Below are 12,127 nucleotides of genomic sequence, written 5' to 3' on the forward strand. Positions count from 1 at the left end.
TTAGAATTTAATTTGTAGATTATAATAATTCAATCACGATTGGCTTGATTTAGTTACACATTTTAAACGTGAACAGTTGAGATTTTATTTTCCCTTCTTGAAAAGCAATCACCATACTGTATCAATAGAACAGGTTATTAATGGATTATATAAATTGTAAATGAAAAAGTAAGTACACCAATAGGAGTTTCCATTGATAACATGTTTAGGGTAAATTGCCACAGTATATTTGCCGTGGTAAACAAGGAGATACTTTATTTCACGTATGGAATAATTGTAAAATAGTTACATCTGCGATTAAGTCTGCTCAATGAGTCGGTTTAATATATAAAAGGAGATTATACCCTGTAGAGAGTGAAAATGTCTTAAACGATTTTGTGAGAAAGGACAAAAAGTTAATACCTGCGTCAGCTTTAAGGAGCAGTAATAGTGGACAATAATTGTTGCAATTGAAATCAGCTGTGCAGTGATTTTTGTGCATGTTGATGGTTTAACAAGAGATTAGCTGGAGATAATACAGTAACCAAAATGGTTGCAATAGGCCCAACAAGATCCAAACAAGAACAAACTGTCACGATCGTTGGAAGCATACTCGGACCAATGTTCAGCGTGATCTGGGTTCCACATTTTTTAAATTCAAGTAAGTGAACCACACAACACAACAATAAAGAATAAACTAAACGTGATGACAATGGAGTGCTAACATGCTAACTACACATAAACAATATCCCACAAACACAGGTGGAAAAAAATGCTACTTAAATATGATCCCCAATTAGAGACAACGATTACCAGCTGCCTCTAATTTGGAATCATACAAATCACCAACATAGAAAGACTAAACTAGGACCCCACATACAAAATATGAACTAGAATACCCCCCCAGTCACGCCCTGACCTACAATACCATAGAGAAACAAAGGCTCGCTATGGTCAGGGCGTGACAAAAACAAACATGGAAGTAAATTGTTTGTTGGGCAAGTGGAGTTTAAATGTGTAAGTGAGCAGTAGGTTTTAATGGCCTTATAATTACCATAGAGCTAGCTGGATTTTGCAAGGGTGTGACACACTCAGGAGAATTAATTGTACATAAAAGGTACATCAATCTTAGAGTTGGCGTTGCTCTATGAGAAACTGACAGATGGCATTACAAACACAATAGTTCAGGTTCCAATGAATGTGCAAACATCTAGAAAGAGGACTGTTATGTGCCAATAAAAAACAAACATGTTTTTAACCTTTAACTATGAGATGAAATATTGTCTGTGAAAGATATGCACGGATCATTGGTGTTCTTTTATCACAGAGCATTGTCAACACAGTGGGTGTCAGGTTCAAATTATTTGTTGCTATGACAGGTGAATACTATATCAATCCACACATACCTTGAATACAATAAAATAACTTTTCCCAAGGTATAACATTGTAAACACAGTTTATTATCATGTTTTGTTGCTCACTTAGCAATCTTGGCACAGCTTGGCCGTTATAGCCTATAAGTATGACATTTCAAAATGCTGAACACAAATATATTTTTTCAGCACAACTGAATCATTTAAATTCAGTGTAAACCAGTTTACAGTTTAAAGGAGTGATAAACAAAACATTGACAATAAGATCCGAAATACAGAGGATACAAAATATTTACATTTCAACACATTTTCGTAATCTGAAATGATAGCACTTATTATTCAATGTATTTAATCAAATTAAATTTAAAAAATATAGAAACACAGTAACTATATTATTTTTTTATAGCCAAGAAATGCAGCAATCAAGTCAATGGACTGTCTTTTACTATAATTAATGAATAAAACATCAAAAGGCACTTAGATACTGTCACGACTCCGACCGAAGGTGGCTCCCCTTCCCGTTCGGGTGGCGCTCGGCGGTCGTCGTCGTCGCCGGCCTACTAGCTGCCACTGATTATTTCCTCCCCCTCCTTATGTGTTTATTGAGTACACCTGTTTTGAGATAGGTATAATTAGTGAGGCTTTATCAGTCAGGCGGCCCGCCTGGTTCTTTGTGCGGGATTAATTATTGTGACCTTCTGTGTTGTGTAACTTGTGCACGTCTGTGGGTTACGTGTTTTCCCATTTCGTGGGTTTTGCTGAACGGTTTAAGTTCCTGTGTTTGGGGCGTTTGTTCTGTTATATGCCCTGTGTTTTCGTGGGGTTGGCTTATGTTCGCAGTTTTGTGAATTAAAGTAGCACTACCCTGAACTCTCTGCTTCCTGTGTCTGACTTCTCACCCACTACACTCAGAAGGTTACAGATACTCAGTACTATAATGTGTGATATCATTCTTAAACAAGATTGAAAAAAATATTACTTAGACTTCCATTTGTACATGATATACAGGATTTAAATGTAGTCGTAGTCATACTTACACGTCAATAGCAACACATTAAAATATTTTGCCTTGAAGTACCAATACTAAGTAGAAAAGACAGAGATAATACTGTAAATTGAGAACCCCAACTGTTTCACTTTTTTGATCTATAACGATGTAATTTAGGCTTGCGTTTGTAACATGCGTTTCCCAAAACACCATGCAGAGAGAACGGTCGGCAAGTGCGTCATTGGAGCATGTGTCGATACTGATAGGGTCTAAAGAAAGGGAGTGCTGCTCTCGGATCACCTTCCTCCATTCAAATTTTCCGCTAACATAATAATTTCACAATACTGACTACGGCTCAGCTCATAGAGAGAAACAGTATTACCACCTACGACTGCAAATATTGAGGCGGCTTATTCTAATGCTTACCCAATAAAAATGCACTAAAATCACAGATTTGGTAGATGAAAAATGTTGAGACAAATTACAGACAGTAGCCTACAAGTAGCAAAATAGAACTAAATTAATTGAACGTGAAATTAATTAACGGACAAACCATGTGATTCTATGTTTAGCGGATATCTTCTGTGTATAAAGTGAGGCCAAAAAAGAATAATGGCACACTTAGCTGTCCTACGAGTGGTCTGAGCCAGGCATTATATTATGAGTGCTTTCAAGTACAACGTTAATAACGATGCTTTGGGAAACAACTCTGACATTAAACGACGCTCCAATGAAGGTTCTAACAATGACATTAGCCTTGAGATGCTATTGGGAAACTGGGCCGTCAACTTACAATCAAATGATTAGTTGAATAAGGTGTGCTAGTACTGGAATAGATCAATTAGGTGAAATGGCTGGGGGTACACAAGCAGTGGTTTGGGAAACACTGCTGTAGATAAATCATAGAGATACTGAAATTAGCTTGTTTCCAACTTTGTGCTCTTATTCAAAAATCAAACCATGGCAGCGTTTACTGAAATAGCTACATCCATATTGCAGTCAATGTAAGATACATGGGTACAATAAAACAAATCCATGTGTGTTTCAGCACCACATTTATTTCTCAGTAAGTACAGAGAGCCTAATCCTGTGAAACAATTGTCAGCACAATAGTATTGTGAAAGCTCCTGAGATTTACTTAAGTATATTTAACAAAGTTTCATTTGACTTTGATCTAATAAAAAAAAGGACATACTGTATGTGGGCTCTAGCTCCGGTGCCTCTTCATGTGTAGAGCCAGGTGGTCAGACCGGGAGAAACAGCGGTTACACACAACACACTGGAATGGCTTGGCCCCTGTGTGTTTCCTAAAGTGGCGTGTCAGCTCGTCAGAACGAGCAAAGCGCCACTCACATTCCTCCCAGGAGCATTGGTACGGCTTCTCTCCTGGAATGCAGCACACAATGACATTATTCAACAGCAGAAACAGGGTTGATTATGTTGTCACAAATGTACAGTACTAACTAAATACTTAACTATAATATTTGTTTTTATAAGGTCAGTAAAGATATTTCATATTTTACACAATTATTAAATTTTAGATAGGCATGAAATCACAAACAAGGCAACATTTAGGTTCTAGTTGTTTAATTAAGCCGTTTAAAACACGTTCGACAACATGCGGCAACATTTGATGGGCCAGATCTCATTTAGCATTCAGAATGCATCTGCATATGCCAAAAGCATTATTTTGCCTGGCAACATAACATACTGGCCCCCCCAAATAAGAGACGAGTTGCCCATAACAGGACTTTTATAATGTTACCAGTAAAACATTTACCCGTATGTGTCCGCAAATGGGCCTTTAAATGGGAGGACTTGGTGTAGACTTTCTTACATCCTGATGAAAAAGAATGGAACCAAATGCATGTCATTACAACATAACTATAATTGATTAACAAGAATAACATCCTACATCTGACAGAGTGGTGTTAATGGTCATGATTGAATTATAAACCACACAATGCATTCATTTCATGCTTATAAATCAAGTTAGACTTTTATGGAACCGTTTAATGTTCTGTTTGTTTAATCTTTATGATTCAATTCCATGGGTTTCAAGATATTTTGTCACGAAAAGATGCTCGACTATGCATATAATTGGCAGCTTTGGAAAGAAAACAATGACATTTTCAAAACTACAAAGATATTATCTGTGAGTGCCACAGAACTCATGCTACAGGCGAAACCAAGATGAAACCTCAAACAGGAAATGAGCAGAATTTTTGAGGCTCCTTATATGGCTGTGAATGTGTGATGAATGAACCTAAGCTCTGAACCTAAGCTCTCTGCCGTTCGTCCAAGATGTCTGCAGCATTGTGACGTATTTGTAGGCATATCATTGGAAGATTGGCCATAAGAGACTACATTTGCCAGGGGTCCGCCCGGTGTCCTTTGTCTAAATTGTTGCGTAATCTTCAGCTGCATGCATTTTGCCATGCGATTCAGAGGGGAAAGGACACTTCCACGAACCATATATGAATTTGTTTTTTTTTGGTAGCCAAACGTGACGCAACAAATGGACCGATTTCTCATGCACAAATAATCTTTCAGGAAAACTGAACATTTGCTATCAAACTGAGTCTCCTCATTGAAAAAATCCGAAGTTCTTCAAAGGTAAATTATTTATTTGAATGTTTTTCTGGTTTTTGTGAAAATGTTGCCTGCTGATGCTAACGCTAAATGCTAACGCTAAATGCTAAATGCTAAATGCTAGTTTTGCTATGGTTGAGAAGCATATTTTTGAAAATCTGAGATGACAGTGTTGTTAACAAAAGACTAAGCTTGAGAGCTAGCATATTGATTTCATTTCATTTGCGATTTTCATGAATAGTTAACATTGTGTTATGCTAATGAGCTTGCGGATAGATTTACACAATCCTGGATACAGGTTTTTTTAGTAGCTAAACGTGACACACAAAATGGAGCAATTTCTCCTAAACAAATAATCTTTCAGGAAAAACGGAACATTTGCTATCTAACTGAGTCTCCTCATTGAAAACATACAAAGTTCTTCAAAGGTAAATTATTTTATTTGAATGGTTTTCTGGTTTTTGTGAAAATGTTGCCTGCTGAATGCTAAATGCTAATGCTAGCTGTCAATAGCTATCAATACTGTTACACAAATGCTAGTTTTGCTATGGTTGAGAAGCATATTTTTTAAAATCTGAGATGACAGTGTTGTTAACAAATGGCTAAGCTTGAGAGCAAGCATATTGATTTCATTTCATTTGCGATTTTCATGAATAGTTAACGTTGCGTTATGGTAATGAGCTTGAGGCTGTATTCACGATCACGGATCCGGGATGGCTCGCCGCAAGAAGTTAATTTCAGCCAGTTTGCTACAGGTGGATAATATTCCTACAGCAACAGAACATTGGAATTATTGAATTGATTATTTTTAATGGATATTTTGATACATTTTTCGTAAGGGAAAGTCAAGTCTGGACCTTTGAAGTGGAAATGACACACTTCAAAAGCCTTTTAAACCTCAAATACCCAACTTTGACTACTGACCTGAGACTTTAGTGCAGGAATAATCAACTAGATTCACCTGCGGGCCGTTTTTTTCTTGAGCAGATGGTCAGTGGGCCGAAATGTATTTACAAATAATTTTTTAGACTTCAAATTGACCACAAGAAGCCCAAAAAGATACAGTATAATATTTAACTAAAACAATCATTTGAAACCTTCCTTAAAATTGTATATGGTCAAAAGTGTCTCTATTATGCATGAGAATACCTGGGAGCACGTTTCCAAAATACTACTCATTCAAGGGGTTTCTCTCTATTTTTACTATTTTCTACATTGTAGAAAAAAATAGTGAATACATAAAAACTATGAAATACACATATGGAATCATGCAGAAAGTTAAAAAGTGTTAAACAAATCTAAATATATTTGAGATCTTTCAAAGAAGCCACCCCTTGCCTTGACAGCTTTGCACACTCTTGGCATTCTCTCAACCAGCTTAACTTGGAATGCTTTTCCAACAGTCTTGAAGGAGTTCCCACATAAGCTGAGCACTTGTTGGCTGCTTTTTCTTCACTCTGTGGTCCAACTCATCCTAATCCAGCTCAATTGGGTAGAGGTCAGGTGATTGTGGAGGACAGGTTATCTGATGCAGCACTCCCATCACTCCTTCTTGGTCAAATAACCCTTACACAGCCTGGAGGTGTGTTGAGTCATTGTCCTGTGTCACGGTTTTCTTCTAACTCCTCCTCTGACGAAGAGGTGTATCAAGGATCGGACCAAAATGCAGCGTAGTTGGTGTTCATGTTCTTTAATAAAGGAAAAACTCAAACATGAACATAATACAAAAACAAACAACGTGAAAAACCGAAACAGCCTATTTTTTAAATATTTTTTTATAAAAAATTATTTATCATCTTCAATACCATTCATTCTTTACAACTCATAATTTTCATACATACTCAAATAATGGTATTTTAATTAAACTAATTTAACTAAACATAAACCCCAAACAAAACCTCAGGGGAGCATCTTCCCTCCCGGTCACCCTACAAAATACCTTTCCCTATCTCCCCGTCCCTAATCTATCCCCTTACAAATCTAAATGACACCAAGCCCTAAACCCCTCTTCCACCTCTCCCGAGCAGCATGCTGCCCCCACTTCCTCTCCTCCCTTTTCATCCTCCCCCCTCAAATCTCCTTCCACCCTCCTCACTATCCCTTCCACCCCCCAATCTCTCCCTGTCTTCACCATGTTCTGCTTGGCTTCCCACAACTCCGTTTAAAGACAGTCATGAGAAGCCAGATCAGAAACCTGTCCCTATCCGTCCCTCTCGCTCTCCCTACAGCTCTCTCTAACCTGGCCCGCGTCAATACAAAATCCCCCCCTTACCAAACCTAACAACACCGTGCCCTAGCCCATACTACTCCGGCAAAGTCACAGTCCCAAAAGACATGGAGCACAGTCTCCTCCCTGCCACAAGAGGATCTTGGACAGGTGGGAGATTGCACCAATCTATACCGGTACATGATGGAACGTACCGGCAAGTACTTATGGAGGCTCAACCAATTCAGGTCCTTGAGCCTGTTGTCCAGACCCCGCGCCTGCACTCCCTCCCAGACCACTTCCGAGATGCCCACTACAGGTGCCGGACTCCCTGCCTTTCCTCGTACAGGTGCCTGTGATCTAAACCTACTCAGGCAACTTCAACCTCAGGGTGCGCACGCAGCCACTTGGCCGCATGACCAAAGTGCCACGGCAGCTGTTCCGCCCGAGGACCCGTGTTAGACCACACCATTACGCTTCTCGCCTAATACGAGAAAAACACCCACAGGAGGTAACCGGACGGGTGTATCACTGGATGAGCAAGCTCCGTTACCAAGAAAGAAACAAAAATTGTGTCCAGCTTGAGGGGGAAATGTGGTACCCACCTACCTCCCTCCCCGATGGGACAGATCATGCGTGCCCTGGCGACCCACTCGCACCTGCCACTCCACATAAACTGAAACACAAGCCTCACAAGAGGCCTCCTCAGACAAGCCGGCAATGGGTAGATGTATGCCAAATACAAAAGAGATGGCAACATATCCACCTTTAGGACGAGGCCCTTTACCCATAAAAGACAAATACCTCTTGTCAGGCACGAGACCTTGCACAGCAGCAAGGTAGTGTCATCGGCGTACTGCGTCATCTTAACAAGCAGTCCACAACTTCCAGGGATCAACAAGCCTTCCAACCCTGTGTCAGCCCAAGAGGCTCCATGTTCAGAACGAAGAGGAGAGCCGAGAGTGGGCACCCCTGTCTGACCCCAGACGAGAGGTCAAAAACGTCACCCAAGTGACTATTTACACTAACTCGGCACCCCGCTCCGACATATAATGTACGAATCCATCCTATGAACTTCTCCCCAAATCCTAATCGACCTAACACTGAATAAAAATAATCTATTCACGCGATCAAAGGCTTTCGCCTGATCTAGCGCTGCTACCATTAAAGGCAGTCCTCCATCTTCAACCCAAGAAATGGAGTCCCTGATTAACTGTAGGTTCCATCTAATAGAGCGACCCTCTACCCCGCACGTCTGATCCTCATGGACGACGTAGGGAAGGGCTGTGCGTAACCGGTCTGCTAAAACCTTTGCAAGTAGCTTGTAATCTACACACAGCATGGTCAACGGCCGCCAGTTGCCAAGGTCTGTTACATCCCCCTTCTTATATAAAAGTGACAGCACACCAACAGCCATTGATTCCCCCGGGACCCCCGTCTCAAGGATGGCCTTCAAGAATTCGAGGTCCACTGGTCCAAGTATACCCCAAAACTTGAGATAAAACTCAGCCGGCAGCCCATCCATCCCAGGCACCTTCCCTTTTCCCATCCTCCTAAGAGCGCTCTCAACCTCTTCTAGTGAAATCTGGGCCTCCATCACTTCTCTAATGTCCTCCGGCAACCGCCTGGACAAGTGTTCTAAAAACACATTTCCCTGCTCTACATCTATTTCCCTTTCCTTAAATAAACCTTGGAAAAGATCAGTTGTCACCCTGACCATATCCTCTGGTTCTAACTATACTACCATTTTCTTCCCTAACGCCATGCATTACCTTCCTACTCTGTCTGGCCCTAACCAACTTAAAGAACATAGCAGAACAAGTCTCATTATGTTCTAGAAAGCCACTATGCGCACGCTCCAGGAAAGCTCGAGCCTTCCGCTCCTGCAACTCCCTGAGCTGCGCCTTTAGGGTTGCGGATCTCTCCCAGTCAAACGACCTGCCGAGGTTGCCTCGTATTCGAGTTCAATTAACCTTTGGATACGATCCACCTCCGTCCTCTCTTCCCTTTTTTTCCTCATGCAATACCCTATTATAAAAGCCCTAATCCTCACCTTAACTAATTCAAACCACTCTAACACCCCCTCGCACATGGACCGGAGGCCTTCAAGCCTCCAAAAGAAACCATAAAACCTGTCAACAAAAGCCTGCTCCTCCAGCACATCCCGATCTAACTTCCAGTACCCCCTACCAAAGAGGCAGACTGGCGACCCCACCTGCAGGAGCACCCCGTCGAGATCCGAAAAGAAAAACAGGCAACAGCCGCCCAGACAACTTACCCAAAGACCTGGGTACAAAAATATAATCGAGCCTCCGCTCAACCCCCCTGGAGTTGCGCCATGTAGGACCGGCCATTTTCGGAGTAGTGTGCAGACCACCATCTACCAGACCATGGCAAGCCATTAGCCCGGCAATGGCGCCTGCACTGCTATCCCCCCCTATTCCTAAATCTGTATTAAAATCCCCCCCTATCACTAATTTCCTATTTGTGACACACAGGGGCGTCAGACAGTCCACCATCTCCCTCCTGTCTGCCACCACCTGTGGCCCATACACCACCACTAATCTAAATTTACAATCCCTTATCGTGACATCCACCCCTATAACCCTCCCCTGCATTACCACAAAAGAATCCTCCACTTTTACCTCCCTGTGCCCACACAAAATCCCTACCCCGATGAGTGCACCCCCCCAATACCCCAAACCGACTCCCCCTTGTCCCACTCCCTCTTAAACCTACTAACATCCCCTCCATCCCTCAGGTGAACCTCCTGTAAAAAACAAAAATCAAACCCCACACCCTCCAAATAACTAAAAACCGCCCTCCTCTTAACAAAATCTCTTAAAACCCTTACATTTAAACTAACAAAAGTAAAATTAGACCCCGTGAAAGAATAAAATAAAAACATGCAATACACTCAAATTCTAAACCCAGACAGAAAAAAAAACAGGAGACTCACCCGATGCTCCCCTGCCCCATATCTACCGGTGAGAACACCATCCGTACTCCCGACATCCCCCCTTTCCTCCACCTCATCAACCCAGGATGCAAGAATAGTGTTTGGCTCCGGGGTGCCCTGCACCCTGGGTCTACCCCCACAATCCTACCCCTCCCCAGTGCTGCAGCTGGAATGGAAAAAAATAAAATAAATCGGGGAGACTGAGTCCCCAAACAAAAAGGTCCCCACCTCCTCCTGTACCCAGTCCTGAGTCTTGTTAGGTGTGTCCCCACCCAACAGAAGTTGAGGGCCTGGGGAAACCAGCAGCAACCCAGAGGTTTCTCCCACCCCCATCACTCTCTTGGCCATCCCCTCCCTCTCACTGTCGGCCAATCGCACCCTCCTCTTCATTTTCTTCTTTGGTGATGGCGGCAGTGGAGAGATACCACCCTCCCCCCCGCCAGCTCCTCCACCATACCCCTCATCTCTTCCACCAGGCCACTTTCCCCCCAGTCTACTTGCTCTTCCACCGTCTCCAACACTCCTCCCTCACTTTCTTCTCTCTCATGCTCCTCCACTCGGTTTGTCACAATCCCTCGCCTCGTGTTCCTCAGATCCACAAAATCTGCATTTTCTTGTGCTGCACGAAGTGAATGTGGCCGTAGGCCATACAGAGCCTGCAAAATGGGGGATGACGTGAATAAAACCACTTCCCCCTGTCAGCCCCCAGGGAGAACATAGCAGACCAGTATCCCTTCTTTCTTTTCTCTCCAAAACTCTTGAACGTGCCGTCCTTGGCCAGCTCTCCCGCTATCTCTCTCTGAATGACCTTCTTGATCCAAATCAGTCAGGTTTCAAGACTAGTCATTCAACTGAGACTGCTCTCCTCTGTATCACGGAGGCGATCCGCACTGCTAAAGCTAACTCTCTCTCCTCTGCTCTCATCCTTCTAGATGTATCGGCTGCCTTCGATACTGTGAACCATCAGATCCTCCTCTCCACCCTCTCCGAGTTGGGCATCTCCGGCGCAGCCCACGCTTGGATTGCGTCCTACCTGACAGGTCGCTCCTACCAGGTGGCGTGGCGAGAATCTGTCTCCTCACCACGCGCTCTCACCACTGGTGTCCCCCAGGGCTCTGTTCTTGGCCCTCTCCTCTTCTCGCTATACACCAAGTCACTTGGCTCTGTCATAACCTCACATGGTCTCTCCTATCATTGCTATGCAGACGACACACAATTAATCTTCTCCTTTCCCCCTTCTGATGACCAGGTGGCGAATCGCATCTCTGCATGTCTGGCAGACATATCAGTGTGGATGACGGATCACCACCTCAAGCTGAACCTCGGCAAGACGGAGCTGCTCTTCCTCCCGGGGAAGGACTGCCCGTTCCATGATCTCGCCATCACGGTTGACAACTCCATTGTGTCCTCCTCCCAGAGCGCCAAGAACCTTGGCGTGATCCTGGACAACACCCTGTCGTTCTCAACCAACATCAAGGCGGTGGCCCGTTCCTGTAGGTTCATGCTCTACAACATCCGTAGAGTACGACCCTGCCTCACACAGGAAGCGGCTCAGGTCCTAATCCAGGCACTTGTCATCTCCCGTCTGGATTACTGCAACTCGCTGTTGGCTGGGCTCCCTGCCTGTGCCATTAAACCCCTTCAACTCATCCAGAACGCCGCAGCCCGTCTGGTGTTCAACCTTCCCAAGTTCTCTCACGTCACCCCGCTCCTCCGTTCTCTCTACTGGCTTCCAGTTGAAGCTCGCATCCGCTACAAGACCATGGTGCTTGCCTACGGAGCTGTGAGGGGAACAGCACCTCAGTACCACCAGGCTCTGATCAGGCCCTTACACCCAAACAAGGGCACTGCGTTCATCCACCTCTGGCCTGCTCGCCTCCCTACCACTGAGGAAGTACAGCTCCCGCTCAGCCCAGTCAAAACTGTTCGCTGCTCTGGCCCCCCAATGGTGGAACAAACTCCCTCACGACGCCAGGACAGCGGAGTCAATCACCACCTTCCGGAGACACCTGAAACCCCACCTCTTTAAG

This window comes from Oncorhynchus gorbuscha, linkage group LG09 (genome assembly GCF_021184085.1).
Source record: "Oncorhynchus gorbuscha isolate QuinsamMale2020 ecotype Even-year linkage group LG09, OgorEven_v1.0, whole genome shotgun sequence".
Taxonomy (NCBI): Eukaryota; Metazoa; Chordata; class Actinopteri; order Salmoniformes; family Salmonidae; genus Oncorhynchus; species Oncorhynchus gorbuscha.